The sequence below is a fragment of the Falco cherrug genome, chromosome 4, assembly GCF_023634085.1.
Source record: "Falco cherrug isolate bFalChe1 chromosome 4, bFalChe1.pri, whole genome shotgun sequence".
NCBI classification, from domain to species: Eukaryota; Metazoa; Chordata; class Aves; order Falconiformes; family Falconidae; genus Falco; species Falco cherrug.
Window position 1 is genome coordinate 77,097,822 of NC_073700.1, and position 26,230 is coordinate 77,124,051.

The following is a 26,230-nucleotide window of genomic DNA, read 5'->3' on the forward strand; positions in this document are numbered from 1 at the left end:
AATTTTATATTTCCCAGTACCATTGCTATTTGCCTCCATTTGGGCTGAGAGGCCTCTGTTCAGAGCAAGCTAAAACAGCCTCTTAGGTGAGATTTTGAGAATCGAGAATCAGTATTTACCTTTTAATTTGATAGCTGTTCTTCATTAACACAGTGCTCTGCTTTTTTTCTGCGCCCCCCCCCCCCCCCCCCCAAGCCCTGTGGAGTGTCATAGGGTCAGAAGGACCAGAAGGAATATTACATACATGAGGATGTTCATATATTTTATGCATTCCATTGTGTTACCTTTTTAATGGCAAATTACTGATGAAGTGAGGATGTGTGTCACATACATGTTCTTTAGGGTGTTACTATACCTATAATACCTATTATGGGTAATTTACATATACTGTAGGTAATATAAATATAGGTGAAACCTAGGGCGTTATTGATACCTGATACCTATTACTGAGCCCTTTCAGCATGATTGCTGAAGAAAAAGGTGAGAGAGCAGTAGTGGCCAGATGAGGGAGGGGAGCACCTTTGGGAAGGTGTCTCTCCATGCACCCTGGCTGCTGGGCACAAAAAAATGGGATGCCCCTGCTGTGCTTCTGACCAGAGCAGTCTGTGGGCCTGTAGAAAGGGAACGGTGGTGGGACTAGACCCCTTCCCCTTCCCTGCGCACAAGCTTCCCTTGCCCACAGTGCAGTGGCACAGAGCACCCATATAGTACGTGATCACTGCACTGGGTCAAGTCCAAGGTACAACTAGGCATCCTCTTTTCACTGCATCTGACAAGTCTCTGTCCAGCCTAAGGTAAACAACATACAGCAGATAGCTGCTTATTGAGTATGTATTATACTGCTTCCTTCTCTGCACATGAGTCCGTGGGCTGGTGCAGTGCTGTTTGGACTGAGGGAGAGTATCCCCAAAGTGGTACTAGCCTGGAAAGGAGAGAAAGGTCTCCTTTGCAGGGGTGTCCTTTCCAGTAACACACCTGGGGTCACACAAGCCAGATTTATTGGCAGCATCACAGCCCTTTTAAGATCTTACTAGTACAAAGCAGTCTAGGACAGAGATGGTAAGTCTTTATTACTTGCTGAACACAGTGGGGCCATTTTACAGCTGTAGGTGCTACTTTAGTCTAAGAAATGAATCAACCAGTTTCTTTTTTCTGATATCATTCAGCAGCCTCTCATTACAGAAGGTTCATAGTGCCGTTTGCACAGGTTGTCATCACTAATCTTTGCCTCAGTGTAATGATTCAGTGTCTAGCATTTCTTGGTCTTTTGTCACTAAATAAATCTTAGGCATGGGTGAAAAATTCAGTGATTAATTAAAAAAAAAGACTAATTGTACAACAGTTCCCAAAAAGCAGGTAAAATGTATACATGAAGTACCTTATAAAATTCTCAGATTATCTTGTAAAGACTTCTTTTATTCTTAGGAAAGCCCTTTACGTCACCTATGTAGAACATTTGGGTTCCTTGTTTCTACTTGAGCCCACCAATTTTTTTATTGTTGCTCTCTAGGGCAGGTTAGACAGAACAGAGAGAAATTTGATGATAATCTTGCCCTAAGCTTAGTCTGCTTCTGCAGTATTCGTAAGAACAAATGCATAAATGTGCATGAACATTCAGATTTTAAAAAAGAAAACCTATCCTAGAAATCTGATGAACTTTGAATTTTCATCTGATAAGTCATAAATAGACTATAGAAAATCCTTTATATTCCGATTTAGGCAACAGCTATCCTCCAGCTGATTAAAATTTATGGTTCTATCAGAGGAAAAACTATGCCATGTTCATAGAAATAATAGGTGGATGAAGTTCAAGAGCCACCCAGTGGTATAAATTGCCTGCATATACCATTCAGAGACCTGTATTAGGTTGGGAAAATCTGGATTTATGCATCAATGGGAAAAAGACCAAAAAAGAGTGTATAAAATATTCATAGTTAATAATTAATTAGACCCTACTCTTAATACCTTGAGAAAAAAATTATACTTTCTTTGGTTCTCAGTTAAAATGCAAGAAGCAAATCTGTTTTTCATACAAAGACACATGATGTATTAAGATGACATGTCAAGGACCAACCTACATACACAGTTTTGGGTTTGTTAGTTTTGGCTGGGTTTTATACTCTGTTTTATCTGTGAGTAACTGACTACAGCCACCCTTCAAATGAGTTTTATCACTTTTATGTCTATCATACTGTCTGTGAGGCAAGCGGAAGGGCTGCAGACTCTGCCCTGAGTTCTCCATAGGGAATGCCTGTTCAAGAATTTTGCTTCTCAGTGATCCATTCCTCTTCAGCTTCCTCTGAGGTGCTCAGACTTGCAGAAGGAAACAGACCCAAACCTGTTTCAGTAGGTAAGACAGAACAATTAAGCTGTAACTGTATAGAGGACATGAAAGAAGTCCATCAATCATTTATCCTAGTGAGCTAACACCAAACAGTATTAATCATAGTGCAAGGGCAATATATTTCATTAGTTACTCTTAAACAAAGGAGATTTCTAACCAAAATCAATTATGACAAATTTGTTAATATTCAAAGTTTTTAAGTGTCTCATCAAGGTCTTATTTTCTGTGGGGTTTAATTTGTGTAGATGTCACAATTGATAACCATATATTCTTGATCCTGCTATGATCTTGTTTTCATTTTTTCCTTTAAATGAACGGTATTTCACTGTACCACTAAGCTAAATTGGTGTCCCTATTAAAGCTTTTCTCTCTCCTCCTAAAAATAAGGTGGGAGGGAGATGTAGATTGTCTCCCTTCTGTTTCTTATAACCTCTGATGTTAGTTATGCAAAGATGAATATTCTGAATATTTAAATAGTCACATCTGATATCTGTCTTTCCATGGAAAGGATTTATTCTTTGATAAATCAACTTTTTTTTTCCTTACAAAAAAACAGGAAAGGAAAAGTATGACAGGGTAATTCTAGGACCAGCTGAAACCCTTTCAAAAAAAAAATATTGTTGTGTAGTCATCAGATTTTTCTTCCTTATTCTTTATGCAGTTTTATGAACCACATTAAACTTTCATATCCATTGCAGATATTGCAAAAGATCACAGCTATGTCCATGAATTCAGTAAACTTTGATAAGGACACTGAAACCTCAGGTGTTCTAGAAATATTGAAGTTCTATTAACTGCAAAGAATGTCATTCGTTTTGCATCTGTGATTCCAAGTAAGTACCAGTTTATTTCAGCAAGCTGCACCTCCTTATTCACTCAATGACAGAAATATCCAAATAATTAAGAAATTACAAAAATGGAGGAGTGGTGGGAGGAGTGGGAAAATTAAGGCCAGAGAAGAGAATAGGCAAGAATAATAATTCAAAATATGTATTTAAGTTAAAAAAATGACACAGTGCTTTCTCACTATAAACTAGTTGATGAGTTTGTCCTGCTTCTAGGAAGGGCTGTCTTTTCATAGATGCAATAATAATAAATACATTTTTTATTCACTTGAAGACGCCAAACATTTACAGATATCTTTTTCATTCTTCCTAGTTATTTAAATATTTTTAACAGAAGACCTTTAGTAACTGTATAGTGGCTCATTGTTTGCAAGATTGGTTTACCAAATGTTTCAAGTCTATGCAAAGCACTAAAACCTGGTTAGTAAGAGGATCATACTACTAAAGCAGGAAATAATCTGTAGGGACATGAAAAGTAGTCATTAAGAAAGGGCACTTCAGGGATAAATAGGTTAGTCATGTCAGAGAAAATACATTTTGAGGTAGTCCAGAGGATCTCTGTGGGACAATGAGGGCAAGGCAATAGCCAGAAGCCACAAAGACCCTTTATCCCATAGCTGGACCTTTCTGTCACTTACAGCCCTTTCTTGCTCCAAGAGCTCTGAAGTAGGAAGAAATGTATTTGGAAACAATTAGCTCCACAAGCACCAGAAGCCTGGTGCAGCCCGGCTATGGCTTGTCCCTTAATGTAAAATCTGGTGGGAACCTTGGCCAAAGGCTCTCGGTTCTGCCTTATATTTGTGTGGCATCATTCCCTAAAGCACAGATTGCTGCAGTTGCAAGAGATTGGCCAGCAAAATAACAGTGTTAATACGTACAAGGTGGTGGAGTGAATTTGCATATATTCACACATCGACCTTTTCTCTGCACCCTTTTATAACTTTTGTAGGCATTTAATTATCATTGAGACCTCTGCCCTTCTGATAAAGCTGGCCAACAAGCTCAATGAAATATTTATCTTTTTTTCTTTTCTTTAAGATACCTACAGAATATTAAAATTCTGGCTTTTAGCTGGCTGCAGTAAAATAAAAAAGAAGTAAAATGGTCTGTACTCTCTCTTCAGCTCCTGCATACCTGACCATGACAGATAGTCTTATCAGCAGGTTTGCTGTACATTCACTGGTCGTGTTTCACTCGTGCCTGAAGGCAGTCCCACTTCTGCATTGTAACAGATTATATAACTTCAATTTTCACTGGACATGCCCAAACATATTTCTCCTTTTTGAGAATAAATAGTTCATTTCTTCCATAACAAGGAGTGCAAATGTGATTATAGAAGTGCTGATATGGTCCCGAGAGCTACCAAGAGTAATAGCCTCCTATGATAGGAGGAGTTCTTTGCTGAAATGGCTAGATAAATGCTGGCATTTGGACAGATAGGTAGCTATACATTAATCAGTATAGGTGTGCATCTCTCCAGGAGCTGGGATTTAGCGCCCTCTTAAAATTCATTTTGCATAACACCTCGGATGAAAAACCTCACTTCTTTTTTCTTTCTGCATCACAGATGCACCACCAGATCCGAGGTGAAAATAAATACCATTTGCACATATGCCTTGCCCTGTCTGTTGGGGACAGCAGGCTGTACACTTGTAGGCCTGTTGTCAGCACAGCAAAGTGGCCAGTCTTGCAGACACCAGTGGAACTGGCTGGCTCTCCAGCAGTGAGTGACAAGCTTGAATTAGGAGTTCTGCTGCTGATTAAGCCTGTGGCTGTACTGCAAAGACAGAACGGGAACACTCATCCTTCCATACAAGGACTGGCAATGGCAAAGACTTCAGGTATAAATAACATCAACAAACAGTAGTAAAAAATCTGGGTTTTCTTTGATGCATAATTGCAAAAGGACAAAATGTAGTGAAAAACAGAAGTAAATATTTTGCCAAGAAAGGTCATTGTTATCATGATGACCAGGCTCTTTCAACACACTGATATGCCTGGTAAAGCGAGCTGTCTTCTGACTCCTATTATTCTGTTACCACCTGTTTTTGCTTTTTTCACCTTCATGCAAATGTTTATTTATCTCATAATCTCTTTTAGCCTAAAAAGAAAAAATCACAGCATGTCAGTGTATTAAGAGAGGGTCCATATGATTACCAGCATGGATGGGAAAGGTTCTGTGGACACTCAAGCACTCTTAGGAAAAATTATTTTACTTCCTTTTCTTTAGATCCAGGACAGACTCTTCACATCTGTTAACCTGTAGCAACAATTCTGTTAATTTCAGTGGGGTGAGATTAGCTTTTAGCTGTGCTGAACAATAAAATACTTGACCTTGTTTTGCTTAACGACCTTCTTCCTTTGTGTGCTTCACTATGTACAATCCCTCACACAGAAAACTGTGCTAGTAATACTGCAACACAATTAAATTTGTCATCTGCCACCTCTGATTACCAGAGTTTAACAATCAGTCTAAGGGGTTTAGGTTTGGATTTTTTTGAGATAGACTGCCCAAGGTCAGGTACAAGAAGGAATGAAAGTGCCGTGGAAAAAAAGCTGTTGTGAAGCGACAATTCCAGGGAATGCTTTTGTCAAAAATATAGTCTTATACAAAAGTTAAGACCTAGGGATTTGATCTAATCTTTTGAAATGAACCTGAAATCCTGAAAGGACTTTCTGATGATATTACACAATCATACACACTTCTGAACCTTTGATGGCAGGAAAACCTCAGAGAATCTGTAAAAATATTTAATATCAATTTTTTTATACATTGTCTGGATAATAAATTCCTTTTAATGGAAAGCATCAAGATTTAGAACACACAAAACAAAACTCTCTTCACATTAGATTTCAAATCTGATCTCTCAGAAACTGCAAAAATTGGAGCAAGCCTATCCAAGCCAGCAGTGGTCAGTGTGCTCGTTTGGAAGAGGCCCCATTTCAAATTGCTCTTTTGGACCACAGTGTTTGTTGTGGGTAAAGGAGCCTCAATATCCTGCCTACTTTCAGGTGTATGTATCTGGCTTATACCAGAACCCTATCCTAGAACTGAGAAGCATTCGTAAGGCAAATTAAGAGCTATTATTAAAAGCTATATTAAAAGGTAAATTAAAGCCAGACTTGAGCTGATAACATGCACTCACAGCCCAGAAAGCCAACTGTACCCTGGGCCACATCAAAGGAGCGTGGCCAGCAGGTCAGTGGAGGTGGTTCTGCCCCCATACTCCGCGCCGGTGGGGCCCCACCTGCAGCGCTGCACCCAGCTCTGGGTCCCCAGCACAGGGAGGACACGGACCTGTTGGAGCGGGTCCAGAGGAGGGTCACGGAGATGATCAGAGGGCTGGAGCCCTCTGTTGGGGTTGTTCAGCCTGGAGAGGAGAAGGCCCTGGGGACACCTTACTGCAGCCTTTCAGTACTTAAAGGGGGCTTAAAAGAGAGATGGGGACAGACACTTGTTGCAATAGGACAAGGGGTAATGGTTTTACACTTAAAAGAGAATTTTTTTACAATGAAGGTGATGAAACACTGGCACAGGTTGCCCAGAGAGGTGGTGGGTGGCCCATCTCTGGAAGCATTCAAGGTTAAGTTGGATGGGGCTCTGAGCAACCTGATCTAATTGAAGATGTCCCTGCTCATTGCAGGCAGCTTGGACTAGATGACCTTTAAAGGTCCCTTCCAACCAAACTATTCTATGGTTCTATGATTCTATGAAATGTCAGTGAACTAAATCTATTTTTATAAAAGAAAATCTGGTTGCAAAGAATTTTTGTCTTCTACCAAAATTCTCACAGCTCTAATTTCACTTTTGGAAGAGCTGAGTGCAGTTCCCGTTTACATTATCCATCAGTATTTCTGCCTTACAGCCTTCATTGTTCTGGGCTACCACATGCAACCAGCTATCATCACAGCCAGCCTGCCTTCTACAGAGCAGCAGTGAATAACGTAATTATTGTTCTGAATGACAAAATTACTGCCGCCTTATCTCTATCTTTAATGACTGTGTTAACTGTGGGCCCCTGTCACCCTTAAAGAGAGACAAATATATGAAGTGTCTGTATTTCATTAATAAAATTATATGAGACTTTCCAAAGCTTCATTAACACTGACATATCGTCTGTGTGGCATAACAGCACAGAGGTGCCTAATCCGCTTTTAAGTGAGACACCTGAAGTACTACAAGAAATTTGGTGCTGGACTCAGTATTTGGATAACATTCATGGCTAAGTCGACTTCAATGCTTGTAATACTCAAGCTGACGTCTCGTTTAGTGGATGCCATGCAGTTCAGCACAACTGAATGTATGCCTACCTTTACTGCAAACAGAAAATGAACATTCAACAAAAATCAGCAAGATTATATGAAAGACTATATGAAAGATATTGTACCCACAGTTCTTTTCAACAGGCACTGTATAAACAACTGGGAAACTCTTTGGGGAAATTGTTTTAAAAACTCCAGTATGATCTCCAGGAGTTAAAAAGTGCCCAAGATGGCAGATGGCAGATGCCGTGTCTGTAGCATAAATCTGGTGAAGGAATCGGTGGTGCTGCTCTGCCTGCAGAGCATGCAACTTTGCTGCAGTGCAGAGTCTACTCTTTGCCAAGTACAGACCTGTGACCGAGGGCATCTGATACATGCGACATGCTGTCCTGAACCCACAAGGAACTACTGTCCCAGGAGCACACAGTCCCTTCCCGACATGGCTCCTGCCACCACTGCATAGGAGCAAGCCCAAGAGATGGCAAAGTTGCTGCTGCCTCTGTAACTACTCAGCTGCCTCTTTGCAGCATAGACACAGGAGGCCGCCTCAGTGCACTGCTATGCCTACAGCTTGGTCCTTGCCTTCTCTTGCACCATGGTGCTTACTGGTTTTGCATTCTAGAAGTTAACTTTTCAAGCCCCCAGCACTGAGACTGCAGAGCTGAGTCTCAGGGAATCTTATCAGACTTCCTATTCTATGGATGATGCTGTGTAGGCTAGTTGGTCTTAGTGAAATACTGAAATACTCCGCTGATCTGGAAATACAGTATCCGACAAAAGTTTCATATTCTTCATTCATATGTGTTTTGCCAGCAGTTTCTGAATGACACTCATATCTCTCAACAGCGGCTGAACAAGAACAGGGTAGACAATTCCTAGATGCTTCAGAGGGACCTGAATTTTGGAGGGGTGCGTTGCAATTGGGGACGGAATGACTGGGGAGGCAAAAGTGACAAAAATAATAAATATGAATTTCTTTTTCTTCATTGATACCTGTAGCACACTAACATAGCTTTTAAACATTAGGTCTTAAACATAAATGTTTTGGTAGTGTTCTGTTCAGGAGGCTGCGATGACGACTGATAAACAGGATGCTTTATTCAGGAGAGGAGAATATTCCTTCTTGTCATATCAGATTGGTTTTACTATTAAGAACAAGCTTTGACATGATATGAATTCAATTTGGAGTAGAAATGGAGACTTTTAGTTTAGTTTTTCATTTGTGGAATTACAATTCCTTTGTATACCATAGCTTTCTCCTTATTCTGTTTCTCCCATTTTTCTAGTACCCTTAGTGTCTATACCTAAAACTGAGTGAACCTCAAACATTGATTTCTTCTTGAATTTTTCCTTTTCTTACAGCCTCTTTGTTGGGTCACAGCCCTTTAGGATCTAAGTCATGCAAAGGAACTGCTCAGAGAAGAGAAAAACTTATTGTAGCTTGTGTGAAGAAAAAACCAACTTTCTATTCCGTATCTTCCTGTCATAACCAGGTCACCAGGTGACACTGGGAGTAATTCATTTTCATTTCTGACCAGTGGCCTGGGGCAAAGTTGGTATTAGCCCGCTTGTCACAGCCACCCAGCACAGGAGGGATCTCTTATTTAGCTTGTTTAAAATAAATGCATAAATGAAAGCTTTGGGTTCAGTGCACCTTAAAACAAACAAAACACAGACCTGCAGGGATCAGCTTGGCTGTGAGCTGGGTGGGGAGGTAGATGTTTCCAGGAACCTCACCAGTGTGTTGGTTGTTGAAGCCTCAGCAGCCAGGTGCAGGGAAACAGTTACCAGATCTTCAGCAAATGAGGCTTCAGGGAAACTGAGCTTTCCCACAGCTCAAAGAGCCACCTGTACCTCAGTGCCAAGAATGTGGCAAGATGCTGAATATGACCATCTGAGTGGAAGTCTTTCTTTCAGCTACAGCACTTTTTGGAGAAGCTTCTGGGAAAAAATGCCAGAATGCAAATATTTGTACCCTTCCCCACTGCCTTTCAGTGCAAAGCACAGCATTTTCCAAGGCATGCATGCCTCTTGACTAAGCTATAATCCTGACTGATTCTTTCTTCTTTTCTGTAGTCATTAGTTGAAGTTTAAAAATGCAACTTATTCCTGTTCACGTTAGTCTTATTCCACTCAGAGTCCAAACTCCGGATGGTACTTGCAAGGGGATGAGGACATGAAGTGGCATTAGCTGTCTGTCTGCAACTGAATAACCTGAACCAGAAATCCTCTGTCTTATGCTCCTCTGCCCCATCCTCAAGCCCTGTCCCATTACAGCAATAGTACAGGTCGCTTTCTTCAGCTTTGCTGTGTAGTTTGGCCTTACTGGAGATACTTTTGTCCCAAGATATTCCATACGCTCTCCTTGCTTTACTCCCACTTCCATCACCTTCCGTAACTGGCTTCAGTTCAGACCGTGGCTTTGTGTACACCTCCCCAGGCACTGCTCCAGCACTGCAAGGCCATGCCATGGCACACTGAGATAACCACTGCTAGCTTGGCAGAAACTGGAGTGGGCTAGGAAAATTTTGGTGCTGGATAAACACTTAGTCTCACAGCTAGCTTCTTGATATCAGGAGTAAAAGGCAAGAGGTAGAAAGAACAGCAAACATGAGCCAGGGTATTCCCAGAGCAGGGCCGTGTGCCAGTCTCTACCTTGCAGCATGGAGGAGGCTGAGGAGGTGAGAAGTGCCCTTGGCAGAGTCCCAAAACCCAGGGACCCCACAAGGTGAGCTGGAAAAGAACACAGGAGCTGGGGCCAAACCCAGAGAGCCGGACCAGCTGACTGCTGAAGCATTTCTCTGCTACTGTAGCTGAATGCTGTAGAACAGATTTGTTAGAGAACAATAATGCCTCCTGCCACATTTTGAGAAGTTTGTTGTCCTTTACTATCTGTGCTAATCCAATCTATCTCATTTGGTCCTTACAATATCACCTGCAAATGTGTTTTTCTGCTGTTTCTATTTCATTCTCATTTATCACTAAAAAACCACCTCCTCAGTATTCAGTTCAGCCAACATGAATCACATCATATCCTCTGGCAGATATTATTTGGTTTGCTGTAGCAAAATAATGTTTTTGGAAGAATACAGAAGACTTAAATTATAAAGCATTTCTGTGGTATATATGTGTTGATACAAGATGACTGAGGACTCAGTATAAGAAATCGCAGCAATCAGTTAACCTGAGAACACCTCTGCCTTCTCTCAACATTTACAGTACTGATTTTTAGCTATACTGATGTATTTTGACATCAGAGTCCCAGAAAAAAGATCATTTTAAACAACAAAAAAACAATAAAACAAATTCTCCAAGATGCCTAATATGAATGATGTTCAGATAATAGAAATTTCCAAGTAGGCAAAGTACTGTTTTAATAGTATAAGGAAAAGGGATCTCTGCAGCAGCTTAGATGTAGCTCCAAGAGAGGGCTGTTGTTACATGCAGCTGCCTCGTAAACACCATGCTGAGTCAGCCAGGGTGTGTCCAGGCCCTTAAACAATGACATGACAAGATACAGAGAATTACACAGATAGAGGGCAGCTGGGCTGGGTTTTCTGCATTTCCACCTGGGATCTTGGAGCAAGAAGGGAAACCTTGCACAGAATGGCAACAATGCTAGTTAATTTTTAAGTTGTCTCATCTCAAGAACAACTGAAAAGAGATTTCAGCTCTGTTTTAACAAAATTGCCACATTGTACATATCCATGTACATTCTATTCATAAAGGAGCTGGAGACACACGGAACATTGTGACAATACAATGTATATAGTTTTAAATCTGGCTTATTCTAAGTGCTTCTTTTTCATACACATCGAGTTTTTTACTAGCTGACTAGATACATAGATGCAAGATGGAAAGAGCCTGTTTCAAAGTGGCAAGAATGTTTAAAAGACTGCTAAAACACAGGCAGGATTCTGTGCTGGAATCAGATATTCAGCATCTGAATGAGGCTCTTAGATTTCTAAGAGATGGTGGTCTTAGCACATGACTCTTAATAAAAATGTCTTATTAGGACAGACAAATCTGTCCCTACTAGGACAGACAAAAAGTGTACCAAAAACTTGAATAATATATTCATTTTGAAATGGGTGCTGTTTAGAAAATCCTTTCTAAATATTCAGCTTTAATGACAGTATGCATTAGCATTTAGAATAATGAGTTATTTTTAAGCAAGGTAGTATTTATTAATGTTTACAATAGCTTTTGGGGATCCCTTTACTGTATGAATATTCATAACTTTTATCACATAGGGACAGGAATCTCTGGCTTCTATGTATTAGGCAGATGTGGGTATGAAAAAACTGTGCTGAAACTTTTGAAATTCTTTTGGACTTCCAGTGATGTAAATTAGAGAACGATTCAGGAAAGAAAAAAATGACAGCCTCTAAACTTTTGCACAGTGTATGGTTTGGCTATTGATCAAAGCAACAGAGGTAAAAGAAGGAGCTGCAAGAATGCCAGTGGGCGGGCTAGGGACTGCGCCTTCTGTTGTGCTCTGACTACTGTTATGCACTCTTTCTGAACATGCTTACCAATATAACCTGTCTGCAATATTACTTAGGATTTGACTGACAAGGTCTGGCTGGAGCACATACAAAGAAAACGAGCTTCAAACCTATAAACATTCATACTGGAAACTTGACATACATCCAAAACAAAATAGAGGCTTGAATGGCTCATAGCTCAGACACAAACCAGCATTTTGGCTATCTGATAGAGGCCAGAATATAAACATTCATATCAACTACTGCATGACTATTTTTGAAAGTGAATGCTTGAGAAAATCGCGGCCTACTACCCATTTGTATTGAAGGAGTTCAAATTCCACAGTAAATGACTTATTGTGTACTATTCACCTAGATCTAAAAGGATCTAAGTGGATTAGAACTGCTTATAAAAGGAAATTCACACGATAGTACTTACATAATCTATTGGAATCTCATGAGAGCAGAGAAAGTTGCAGCTATATTAATATTGTATATTTATTAAATGGAAGGACAGGACTGACAGTCCTAGAGAGAAAGATTTGCAATGAATAATTCTTTCAGAGTTAAATGTGCAAATTAGAACAATTAAACTATAAACCATACAGACATATTTCCAGGCTAAATGTTAGCACCCTGTAGGAATAAGAACAGATCAGTCTGCTGAGAGTGCAACCAGTTTTACTTCAGAGTTTCTCAGTTCGTACATCACACAGGCTGCGACCTAAAGCTGATTCTCTTCCATGTGACTAGGTAGAGGCCTTTCCTTTACCCACCCCTGTTATAGCCTACATTAGTTCTATATAGGCTAGATAACTGTAAGAGAGGACTAAGACATTTCTTAAAGCAAGGTATAAAAAGATATAATCTCCTTTTGTTCTCCATTTCCTCCTCCCCCACCCTTATAGCCTATTGGATTACTCCCTATTGCCCTAGATGTTTCTCAAAGTAATTCAGTCAGCCTTTGCTCTGCTTTTCAGTCAGCCTTCACCCTGCTTACCTGCTTTCCAGTCTGCCTTCAACACTCACGTCTTACAGTATCCAGATTGTGGAGGCATCTCTTTGCCCTTACTGTCTGTATACCTGAAGTCATGAAGTGTAGTAGCACTTAAGAGGTCTGTTTCACAACTGAAGAGCTCAGATTGCTCACTGCAATGAAGAGCCTGATCTGCTGTGGAAGAAGTTGGAAATAAGAAAAGTTATGTAACACCTAACTCATTTTTCAAAAGCAAATACCAACAACTTAAAAATGATGGGATGCATATTGAAATAGCAAATAGGGGAAGTGAAATTTATGGTGATGTTCACTGATATTTCTCTTTAATGAAGTCATGGTTGCTACTTAGCATCACTGGCTGAAACTTGCACTGAAACACATTATTTATATAAAAGTCATGATGGTCTTAGTCACCTAGAAATTAGTTAGTGGTACCAGAAGTTTTAGTGATACGCTATTAATCAACATAAGTGGAATAATGAACTTTCTGACTTTCTGTTTTTTTCTGATTTTTTACGTTTGTAGAGGGCAAGTGGAACGTAGCAATACAGAATAATGCTTTATGAATTTCTTCACACTTTCATAGATTTTTCCATTACTTCTTGCTTGAAAAGAATGTACTATGCTCTGTTCTGGCCCAGGAAAATAAGACTGACAATGATTTTCTGTGTCATCCTACCAACCGCTTACCTGACCAATACAGCAATATGCAGAAAAGTAAAAACCACAAAACAACCAAACAACTTCTATATTTACAAATGGAAAACTGCCAGGTAAGTTTTAAATTGAGGAGCTAAAGTAAGAAGTGACTTCAACAGAATCACAATTTTTAAAGTTTTTTTTTCTAAATTTCAGACATTTTCCTGCCTATTTTTGTTGTGCATACTTCACTCAATATCAGTCGAGATGCTGGGGAAGGATCAGTGATCTTTTGTTCTGCACTTTACTATTGCTTGATGAATTACAGGTGTTAAACAAAGAATGGGAGCCATTATAAATACTATGGAGCATTCCAGGACATCATTTTCATAAGTGTTTTGAGTCAGATTAATGGAAAGACTAGGCGGACAACCTATATGGCCTATTGAAATACTGTGACTTAAATGGCCTTTGGATTAAAATAACATAAATAGGTGGTTTTGATTAAAACACATAAAATGGAGGTTTTTCTTTCCAGGACACATCCATAAGTCTGGAGATTCACCCATCCTCCACTAAGTTCAACAGAACGATTCCTATCTATGTCTCTGTATTCCTTACAGGCCTGATTTCATTATTGTGAGCTTAGAATTTTCAATATCCACATTTTCTGTGCCTTTTTTCCCATCCTGTCTTCTGCTTTTGAAATTGTATGTGCCATCACTTCTCCAGTTCTACTAGAAAGCCCTCTCTTGTTACACTCTAATATCATGTTTTATTTTTTCACACCACATCACATTTATGACTGTTGATTATCTTAGATTAGTGTAGCTTGATCTTTTTCTGTTTGGTGTTTCCAGCTAATGTGCTTATCCCACTTACAGGAAAAATTTTTACTCTTAAACTCATGACATTGCATGTAACATTCTTTACATTTCATTTCTATTATTTTTGCCTCTGGGTCATCTAGTTCTTGCAGCAGGACACTATGATGTTCATCCATGTTCCCAGTGTCTTCCACCTTGTGTCATCAGCCAGTTTTATTCCCTCATTTCTAATGAGGCCAGGGTCATTAATGAAAACAGTAAATGCGCTGGGTCACTATAGGATTCTGTATCACCATTATGCTCTAGATGAGCTCTTTTTTTTTTGCCAGTCTTGGCTTTTCCTCTGCTGTTAGTCTTAATTCTGTGAGAAATGCTGACAGCTACAATTTTCTTTTTGTGAGTGGAACTGTCTAGAAGGTAGCAGAGTCTTGGTCAGGGTGCTTTATCAGAACTGGATATCACAGAGACAAAACAGAGTCCAATTTGACTCTTAACAAGTTCTGCATTTTTTTAATTCAAGTGAAAGAGCGTTTGTACCTGTTTATTTCCTATCCCTTCCTTTTGATGCTAAATGATACAAGCCTTTTTTCTCTCTGACAGTCCAAGCACTTATAAAGATTGACCTTTACTTCGTTGCTGACAATAAACAAGCTCTGTTTATTTTCTTAGCTCATAGACACCCACAGGGACTTCATACAAAAAATAGACTGTGGCTCTGGAAATTGCACAGGAAGAAATGTCTAACTCAAGGTCTTTTGATTTTACTTGCTAATCTCCATGGGGAGGAACCCCTCTCATCTCTTCTGGACAGAGAATCAAAGACATTTCTTCACTTTGTATGTGAGATGGTCATAGAAGTTGATTATCCCAGCCTTAAAGCTCTAAAATATTTAGGAAAAAAAATAAGACTGGTTGGGAGTCTTAAGAAAGCACTTCAAAATGTACAATATAATTATATTTTGAAAAATGTCAGGTTTTACAAAATTAATTTCTGGTTGAATAAAAGAAAAAATACTCTTGAAGTACTCTGGGTTTTACCATTCCAGAATAGAATATTGATCTTTCCACTTTGAAACAGCTTTTGATATTTTTTTTGAAAATAAGTATATTGTAAAATGTTGACTACTTATTTTGACTGTTTTACAGCTCATCTCAATTTAGGAAGAAGTGATTTATGACAGACAGGTCATGTTTATCTATAGATACATACTAAATCTTTCTTGTGCACAGAAGGAACTGGTAGAGGGGAGTCTTTTTTTCTGCTTACGGCAGCAAATGCCTTTTGGTCATCATTCTACCCAAAAGCCACTCCCTGAATCATTTCTGAGGTCTGGATGCCAAGGCCGGCTCAGGCTGTCACCTGAAGCTGAGGCTGGAGATAGTTCTGGGTGCTACTGAGGTTTGGAGCCTGTGCTCTCCCTCTGGCTTGTCATCTGTACCCAGGAAACCAACTCTTTAGACCTCCTGCTATAACTGTACCCATAGGCACTCCTAATCTGCTTTCATAAGTGTTTGTTGGAGATTGGCAGTAAAGACAGAAAGGTCTGAATTTATCACGAAACTGAAGAGGTTATAGCATGTACCTCTCCCTCTTGTAGTGCGGTCAAGGCCCTGTTACTTAACAGCGACAGATAAAAGCATGTGCACAAGTTCATCTGCTCTTTAGCTTCAGAGCTCTCAGTACAAAGCACAAAGTCACTGCCTGATGCCATCGTGAACAGTGGGAATTGTGTACAGTCACACTTGGAGGAATTAAATTTAAAAATTGACATGCTGCAACCTTCTATGCAGCCAGTAGAAAATAGGCTGTTAGCAGAAAGGACAGGCTCAAGATGATCAAGTCAGTCAAAAGTGAAATGGTTTAAATGGAATTGAAATGTAGGGGCATCAGAGTACTGGCATTCATAAAAGGTAAACAATCCTTTCTGAGACTGGTGCTGCCATAAGGAGACACATAATGAGAGTTACCTGTCACGCTGAGTTAAGTGCTGGTCTGGTTTATTGCCATGCTAGGAACATGCATCTTTTTGCTTACTCGGAATCTAAACAGATATTTTATCTTAGTTATGTTTAAATGGTCCAAATCATTTAACTGAGAGATTAAGGTTTGAGACACAAACTGGTTTATGTTATCAGAAAGGGAAATCAGGGACTTGCAGTATTATGTTTGTTCTGGTTTTCCTTGAGGTCAAAAGCTACATCTGAAAAATACGCTTTTATTGAAGCACAGTTTTGGAGTGAAACATGAACTCCTTATTGGATTTCTGTAGCCTACAGTATGTAGGAAGTCAGATTAGATAATGGAAAAGGTCCATTTTGAGCTGTAAGAAGTTAAAACTGTCAGAATTGCTCTACAGTGCCACCCAATGACACAGAGAGGTTCATATGAGAGCCTTTCTCAACAGTGTTTTAGCTTGAAAGTCTGCAATACACCACAATCAATACTTTATGTATTTTACAAATATCTTTAAATTGTGTTTCTCCTCTAAAACGTATGAAACCATGCCCTTTTCATTCAAATAGCACTCAAGAAATACAAGCAAAATATATTTGCAAAAGGAAACCTTAGGCATCTGCTATGTGCACGCTAAACAAGCTATTAGTACTTTACCTTGCTGTTGCATACCTGCAAAAGCTATATAAGTTCTTTGGCAGCAAGAAAAACAGAAAACCTGCTATAAGACATAGATCACATTTCAGCATATTGAAAGGAAGTCTTTTGTAATAAAATACTAGTAAGAATACTCTGCAGGGAAGCAGAAGTTTTGTAACATTTCTCTGGGATGCTGCTGTTAGCTACATTCAGAGATGAATACTTTCCATTAAAAATCTGTCAGCCCTGGGGATTTCCCTTGTTAACCTTTCTGGGCAATGTGTCACGGTGCCTAAGAGACTACTTTCAAGCCATAGCAAATAGCCAGAGTAATTTTCAGGTGTTTGTGTTTGGTGTGGTACATCATCAACTATCAGTACTACCATCACCTAAGGACACCTAAGGAAAATAAATGACTTGAAAATGTTTTGGAGTGAAATCAGTTATTTATCTTGCTTCTTCTGGGTTCTGTACATTTCTTGACCACAAGAGAATATTTTTGTCACTGAAGTGGTCTTCCTGCGTAGTGTATGGTGTGCTGAACTGTGAACGTATCCTTTAGAAAAAAGTCTAGGAGTCGGTTCAAGCTTTCTGTAACATTCAGCTGTTTGAAACTGTTTCTGCTCACAAAGACGATGTCTAAGGAGCAGCTGCTGAGACAACTGTTGCACTGGCCGGCTCTTGTCACTACGCTGTTCTACAGTATTTATCATTTTCTGATTTGTGTGTGTGTGTCTTGATGTAGCCTCCTTGCATGGTCAGGGCTGTGGACCAGTGCCCCGGATGGACTCAGGTGGGCAGATTCTCCAGTACATGACAGCGGTGTTGGACACCCCTGAACTAGTTTCCAGATAACAGGTATGTCTGCATGACACAGCAGGGCATCCATTAAAGCCATCAGCAGCTGCCCTGAGGTTAGAACTGCAGTGTTATTGTGTAGCTCTGTATTGGGGCCACTTCCAGAGCAGCTTATTCAGTAGTAGTTGGTCTAGTTCCAGCATGACCTTGGGGACCCCTGTGTTTTAATCCATGCAGACAGCGATGTTTTGTTGGCATAATTAGATGCCACCTTGAAAACCTTTGAGAGCAAAATATTCTCTGCCAGCTCGCCTTATGATTAAATGGAATTGTTAAACAATCTAATTACAAGCACTTAGAGAATAATAAGATGGCAAATCAAGAGCTTAAATGTGTTTGTCAAACCCAAACTCCATCAAACCAGTTTCTTTCTTTACAGGGTAAATAGCTTAGCAGGAAAGGTGGCAGTAACAGACATTATACATTTGGACCTAAGAAGAGGTGCTGGCCATGCAGCAAAGAGGTCTGAACTGAACAGTTATAAAAGAGATGCACAGAGAGCTGTTTGTAACAAAGTGTGATGTCAAACGAGAAGATTCTTTCATGTGATGCCCCAGAAAGGTCCAAACTGGAGTCACATCTCATTGATATTTTCATCAGCAACTTGGACAATAGAACGCAGTCTGATTTATAAATGTTTTAATTGACACTAAGCCCTGAGAAGGGCTTGGAGAACAGGCTCAAAATTCACATGACAGGACGTGGCTCAAAAGCAGCTAGGTGAAATTCAATGAAGATATATGTGAAGTACTGCACTGAGAAATGAAATGCTAATAAAAATCAGCAAATGTTATAACCAGATGCATGGATCTAAGCAGATCCTCTGAAATCAGGAAAATTCTGCCCAAGTAACCTGTTCAGCTGGCTACACAGACTAAGTAAGTTCTGGCCAGTGGTAAGAGAGGCTGATGCTTGAATTACTGGACACACATGTGAGTACAGCATTTGGTATACCCCCAGATGAAGGAAGCAACAATAAAGCACTCATTCTCTGTGAAGAATGAGGTCATAGCCTGTGCTTAGATATCCTTCCAATATTTTGTTACCTCAGTTTTGACACAATCTGTGTGAGAATCAAAATCAAACTTCTCATCTGGTGCTAATTTCTTTTTGCTGTAGTTGTTGGAATGGCAATTCTTATTCACTTTATCAGCCTGATAATTGTTACAAAGAAAAAAGGAAGAAAAAGAATTAAAAAAATAATATTCACAGTCCTCTTTCCAGTGATTTTTTTCTATCGCTGTTCCTTCGGTTAAAGGTCTCATGGAAAGTGATTATGTAAATACCAAAATCTGTTACTCAACAGATTTGATCATTAGTAAGTTCAAAGTTACTTCTTAGTCACTTCTTATGAAGGTGAATGAACAGAACTTGTTACTTCTTATATATCAACAGAAGTGTTTCCCAAGTGCCAAGCACTTCCATAGGCACAGTACATACTGGGAGCATTATGATTACACAGGCTCGATCATGTATAAGTAGAATCAAAGGCTGAAGAGCCTGGATTAATTTCACTTTCTTTATGGCCTCATCATGTTGGTGCTTCTGGCTGAACTAGAAAAGAGATGAGGGTTTGATTCATGTGACCTAGTTTAGACACGCACTCACGGTCGAGGAGCACTGTACACTTGACACGAACGAGACCAGTTTGGTCTGTGTTGGCTTTAAAAGGATTCCAAGGCAGCTAGTTCAGATGTAGATACTTGAGGCTAGGTGGAGATGAACCCTACCCAGGCAGATGTGGGTTATCTGTGGAAGAGTCAGAACTCAACTGGAATTTTCAGGATTAACCAGTAGAATATTTAGTTATAAATGGAGAAACTTTTTAATTAAAATAATTTAGAATTATTAAATATGGCTCCTAGCCATAAACTTACAAGTCAACACAAACACATCACTATAAACACAATACCAGGAAGGGCACTGCATAATTTTGGTACATAGTATCTAAACAGACATCTTCATACATGCTTTGCTGACTACAATTGATCGGAAACTATTGCAGTAACATGAAATACATAGTTATAGTGAAATTTCAGAATTTCAACACTTGTGACAGAACTGTCACAGAGGTATCTGAAATAGTAATGCTGTGAGGGAGTGATCAGGTTTAGCCCAACAAGGCATTATAGATGAAAGATCTGTTGTCAAGCATTCCCCTTTCAACAGTGAGTGCCCTCTTCTAGGTCTCCAGTAAGATAATGGTGACTTTACTGGCAATAGTTCCCAATAGACTCAGACATTTGGTTAAATGTACTGATGACCTGTAAGAATGAAATTAAATTAAAGGAATAAGTAGCTAGGAATAGAAAGATATAGATACAAAACCCAACATGGTTGAAAAGACAACATTTCTGCATTTGGATAATTATTGTTTTGTCCACAGAAGCAGCCCTTTCATAAAATCTGTATCAAATGCCAGAAGTTGCCTCCCCACTGTAATTGATGATCTGTTGATGCATTGGTGAAAAGAGAATGGTCTTTCTAATGTTTATTCTTTAAAAAGCCCTTATTAGTAGTAAATCTTAAGACTTAGAGGATAGAATAGCTCCCAAAGCTTCAGTGGTCACTGAATGTGAAGTCATGGGAAGGAAACATTAAATATGATTTCACAGAAACTTAAACCACAGTATTTTTTTATGACCTCTGAATTCAGTGATCCTGTTAAGGAAAACCACCATATTTTATATTAGCCAGTTCCCATTTTGTATGGTAAATTGCTGCCTTTTATGTTGATTTGCATTTTAATGTAGCCAAATCCCTTTGGTGGTATAAGTTAAATAATAGTTTTGTTGATTATCTGAAAGCTGGTGTGTTTTCCATTGTTTTGTCTCACCTTCTGCTCCTTCTATGCTTATTTTTTAATAGATAATTCCAACAAAACCTTTTTAACCTCTCATTCCTCATTTTCCTTTGAACAGCAGCCAGTCATCATGAAGACTGATACTGTTTCATGAAACTGTGGGTGGTTATTAATTTGTAGATGATTTGTAAGACAAGTGGAAAGGTCAGAAAAGCTTTATTTTCTTTGGCGTATTGGGTTGTTTCACTGGCATATAAATGCTGCTAATCACCATTTAAAATTGTTCATGGTTTTCCATTCATGTGTAATTACCATTTTAAAAACTAGATGCTATGTCAATAAGATGCAATAAAACCTTATTACAATATTGTTTGGTGCCTTAGAGGACGTAAACTCAAGGAGTGAGAAGTCTAGTGGAGCTGTGGCATTTTGTACATTAAAAGGGGCAAGGACAATTTGTTTTAGGAACTTTTCTAGGAAAAGATCATTCTGAAAGGAATAAAAGTCATGTCTTTCATATAAACAAACAATTGTTTCAACCAAGCCATCCAACATCATATTAAGTGCCATAGAGTAGTATCTAATTAAAACATGTAATCTCACTAAATTGTGTTTATTTTGGAAACTGTATTGCTGCAGCACAACTTCCTAATTCAAGTTAAATTATTTTAATTAATGGGTTTAATTTTGGAAACATTCAAAGTGAGTGCTGAATCTTTTGAGATTTATGCCAGTTTACTGAATGAAATTTGGTTATTCAGAGCTGATGAGTCCAAACTTTAGGTATTTGTAATTGCCTTTTCCATGTTCTGGAATATATGAATATGTACACTGTTATTACAGTGGGCTCAAAAGAGAAGAATAGAAGGAGAAGATGAAGCTATCATTGTCCTGGAAATGGGACTGACTTTTCAGTAGATGGAAGCTATATTCTTCCCTGTAACCACTTGATGTAGGACCAGCAATTCTCTCACTCCCTTCTAGGGTGTGATCAACATCATTACCAGCTCCATGAAATAAACGTACTGAAACAAATTGCAAAGAGACTTTTTTAATGGGAAAGCAAGAGGTCTAAAGTAATAGCAATAAGATCACCACTGTTACATGCTTACTAATCAGGCTCCACAAAGAAAAAATAATTAAAATTACCTTTCTTGGAGTCCTACCGTTTGTGTTTCCTTTGGGCAAAGACAAGATGCAAGATCAAGGCTCAAACGTTTCTGCAATATTTTTGTCTTCACCCAGGAAGTATAAAAAGTTCATTATATGTTCAGAAATATAGGACATGGATTAGATTAAAAAAAAAAGTGTATATTTTTACATATAGTAAATGGCTCTGGATATTGCACTTTTTGTGAAGTTAAAAAAGAGCAAAAAACCAACATCAGAATTTCTCAAACGACAAAGGGGATAATGAGTGCACACATTATTAAATAAACTTGTCTGCATAGTTCGAGACTGGGAGGAAGCCACCAAGAAAGCTTTTTTCTGTTGCTTTTCTGACACAGACAGAAATGGCGAAGATGTCTCAAGAGGTATATTTCCTGGAGATTTCACCTCAGCATAGAGGAAAGAATGTAGTCTGATAAATCAATTATTTTTGGATTGTAAGTTCATAAGTTCAGACTTCATAAGTCTGTTCCATATCCTGCTTCCTTCCTAATTTCAGATTGGTGAACAAGTTGTTGATTTGCATGTTTTGAGTTTATTCTCCATATAGCCATGTGCTTAGAGTACACATAAAATGGTACCTTACCACACACAGCAGCACACGATCGTGGGTGTCCTTGCAAAACTTTAGCTCTATCATGAAAGCCACTTGCACTACATAATTTAAATTACAGCATATAAACCATTTTCCTAGCTTTCCTATCGTGGACCAGAAGAAGTTGGCATCCATCTTGTGATGTACAGTGGCTGCTATGCTTACAGGGGTGTCATGATTTTTCTGCATGTTCAGACACTATCTTGTTCTAATCCTCAGAACAGGAGGCTGTAGTTATCAAAATGGAGCAAACCCCTGGAGTAACGCACCTCACCAGCAACAACCTCAGAAACAACGCACACAGAAGAAACAGGCAAAAAAATCATGGAAAGAGACCTCACTCAGACACCAGATTTCAAATAATAAAAAAAAAAAATGTAGAATTTGAAGTTTTTTGTATAACTTGCCCAGCTTTAAAACTTATTGCCAAAATTTTAAATTCTGCCAGTTGTAAGTATAAAAGTAACTGATGTCTGCATTAACCCTGTCTACGTGTAACGTATTGGCCATCCAGAAAAAAACAAGTAGATTTAAAAGTAATAGGTTATTTTCCCAGTTTTGGACTTTCCTTTTGGCTAACTGAGCTCAGTTTTAGGGAGAAAGGAATCATTGGACTAGAGACCTGAATAATGCAAAAAGAAGCAGAAGTGGTTGTAAATCGGCAGCAAATAGATATGTCAGAAATCAAATTACTTCTGTACTGTGGAAAGCACAACAAACACCGACTAAAGGCCTCTGGTGCCTATTGCCGTCCAGTGAAAGAACTGACTGACACCACAACCCATCCATCTGTTGGGTTGCCAAGTGCATCATCAGGAACATAAAAGTATGCACAAGCATTGCCATTTCCAATGCAGTGTGTGCAACACATCTCAAAAACTTACTGACAGCAGGTATTGTTCTTACGTCACTGCAGCTTCAGAGTCTAGCTAAATGTCTGGCTAATGGGAGAAGCCCTCATCTGCTCTGATGTTTTATTATGAACTTGATGAGAAATCCTGATTGACCTGGCCACAATAAAAAAAATCCTTGACTTTGTGTAAAATTCAAATTCATCTATTTGCGTTAAATCTCCCAGTGTGTGATGATTTCTGACTTTTGAGGTTTGATCTTCAGGTTATTGTGATATTTAGTCATCAAGCAAATTTCATCCAAAAAGACTGGAAAGGGAAGAAAAGTTAACACAGAGGAGTAATAATAAGAAACCTAGCTAGTGAGGTTTACAGTCAAAACTCAGCCCCAACTTTTCTATAGATTATAATTGTGCCTCAAATTATTCTGTTAGTAACAAATTGAAAAATAAGGACAGTGGGTAAATGTAGAAAGTGAGGTTTTAATAAACTGATAGGAAAGGCTTTTTTTCCAGCAGAGTGATGGTGTAGTTACACATTTACATAGTTGTAACCCTAGGTGTTTCCATGGCATTTGTCCCATTCCTGTCTGCTCCTTCCTAAATTCCAGGCATGATAAATACCTCACAGAAACACGTATTTAGCGTCTTTGCCTGAGTCCCACATTCTTTTCTTTTGTATCTCATCAGAAGAATAAGAAAGATTTAGCTACATTTCCATATAATGCATCAAACAAAAAAGGAATACTAATTTAGTCCTGTTCTTCTGTCTAGTCAGTATAAATGCCAGGCAAAGATCTCATACAGATGTCCAGGGCATAAAAGATCTGGAACTAATAGACACTTAAAAGCATAGTGGAGACTTGGATCCATCTTTGTATCCTTTTTCTTTCCACAATTGAGCAAAAATTTGGTATTTCCACATGAGATGAAAAATAATTCCTTCAACATCACATACTGTTTTTCATAGTCAGTCACTGCTGATTATGCAAGTCTACAAAACATGCATTTATTTAGCTTTTTGCAATGTTTTCATATAACATGGGAACAACTTAAACTTCATGAGTGTTTCAATATGTTTAAAAGCATTAAGTTTGGAAACAAGAAAATAAAAGTAATTTAACTTGTACACCCTTAGCCAAAACTCTACTGAAGATCTCTAGCACTTGGACTACTTCAAGAGCAGCTGCCAGCCCGTTCTGCAGAAGAATCCCAAAGACAAGCCCCCAGAAGACCCAGTTTTAATAAGGACAATGGCGAAATGTGATTCAGGCAGGTGGAGTTAGGACAAGCTGGAGTGGAACAATCACAGTAATGAATATGGAGTAGACACCGTGTACCAGCTGCTTGCCAAGGTCTGGAATTATCAAGGAACTGAAGTGAGATACCCACTTTTATTACCCTAGGCTTATGTTATCGTTGCCTGTGGCAATATTAAAGTAAATAACTCTCTATGTTGATCACTTTTCTCTTCACTAATAGATAAAGGCAACCCAGTGTGACTAGTCTCCTAATTTAAATATTAATTATCCAAAGGTAAGCAGGATGAATTGGGGCCAAAATCTCTTCTCTTCCCCCCCCCCCCCCACTTTTTTCAGAGTTGAAGGGGAGATTTAAAGGTAAAAAGGTAAAAGTGTTCATGAAATTTTGTGGAAGAACCCTCCTGTACTTAAAAGACAACACACAAAAAAGATCAAAGTGTTTTTGTGGTAAAACCTGAATACAAGACAATTAGAGTTCAGAATCTTTGGCAAAATGAAGGTGGAAGTGGTCTGGAGAGAAGATTATTTACTCAGTTTCTAAGAGATGACAGCCCAGATGGGACTAAGTCTCCAAGAGAGGAATAAAAACCAGGAGACCGCTGCAGGAAGTTGAAGAGGTAGCCATGTAATTCAAGCAACCAGTTTGATTTGTGCAGCAACAGTTTGAAACTTTTCACAGGAGAAAGAGTTGGTTTATGCCAAAGCCAAAAAGAAGACTGTGGGACTGCAAAATTCAAGATGCAGATGTCTGGGCAAAGAAGTAGTGCTGGCTTTATGTTTTGAATAGGGAAAAAGATCTGTTGGATAGGGCTACAGTTCTGAAATATCTCTTAATTTTCACATAGAAAAAAACACCAAGAAATTATGTGTAAGAAACTTTCTGCACAGATAGACAGCTCGACAGGTACTAGACAACCTGACAGGTCTCAATTATAATCTTTTATTCAAACAAGTCTGTATTATCTCTACTCCAAAATAAAAGCAGCAGTGGTTTCCAAGCAATAAGGATTGCAACTTCTTAGGTCTACATAAGCCCTGGAGTTAAACTGAGGACAGCTTCCACAAAAGGTATACAAACAATTTCCTGTAGTTTCAGAATATGTTGGTGCCTTTGAGTCATTTTTTTGGAGTTCCACTCAGACAGCATTTTGATTTAGGGCTTATGGACTTTCCAGCTCTGCTGGTGGCAGGAGTCAGCAGGATGACCTAGCTCATCTGAAATAAATCCAAAGGAAACATTTGATCTTGAGACAGGTTTATTTAAAACATAGGCAGCTTTTACTGACAGGTATCATCCAAATTCATTACAGCAGCGTTTCAAATGAAGAAGCTAAAGAATCTGTCAGCTGCCATGGAAGAACTGTCAATCAGAGAAAGGTCAGGAGCCATATTAGTGAGAACTAAATGGCTACTGTTGAGTGTGTAAACACAGAAATCAATATTGTCCTTCTGAACTTATTGATAATATGACAGTTTGTGTATGAAATAACAGGCACTGTGTCGAAAGCGCAAGTGATCACACCACTCTGGTTTTGAGGAATGCTCTAACAACAGGAAATAATGCTATTTCTTTACCTATCTGTATCAACACCTCTATTTGACTACACTGCTTTAGCATGTGTATGACTATTTATGGTGACTAAGCCCTCATTTTCATGTTAATAGCATGGTAAATTGGGCTGAACATACTGCTGCAA

At 38.9% G+C, this 26,230-nt stretch overlaps 1 long non-coding RNA gene across 1 annotated transcript in view; it reads right to left on the bottom strand.

Moving 5' to 3' along the window:
• Positions 1–2,153: 2,153 nt before the first annotated feature.
• The window catches only part of LOC129736049 (uncharacterized), a 39,132-nt gene continuing 15,055 nt past the window's right edge, over positions 2,154–26,230 (bottom strand). Inside the window, exons 2-3 of the long non-coding RNA XR_008732210.1 lie at positions 12,940–13,110; positions 2,154–2,338 (exon numbers count right to left, since the gene is read on the bottom strand). This is a non-coding gene — a long non-coding RNA (uncharacterized LOC129736049). The remainder of the gene's footprint in view (positions 2,339–12,939; positions 13,111–26,230) is intronic.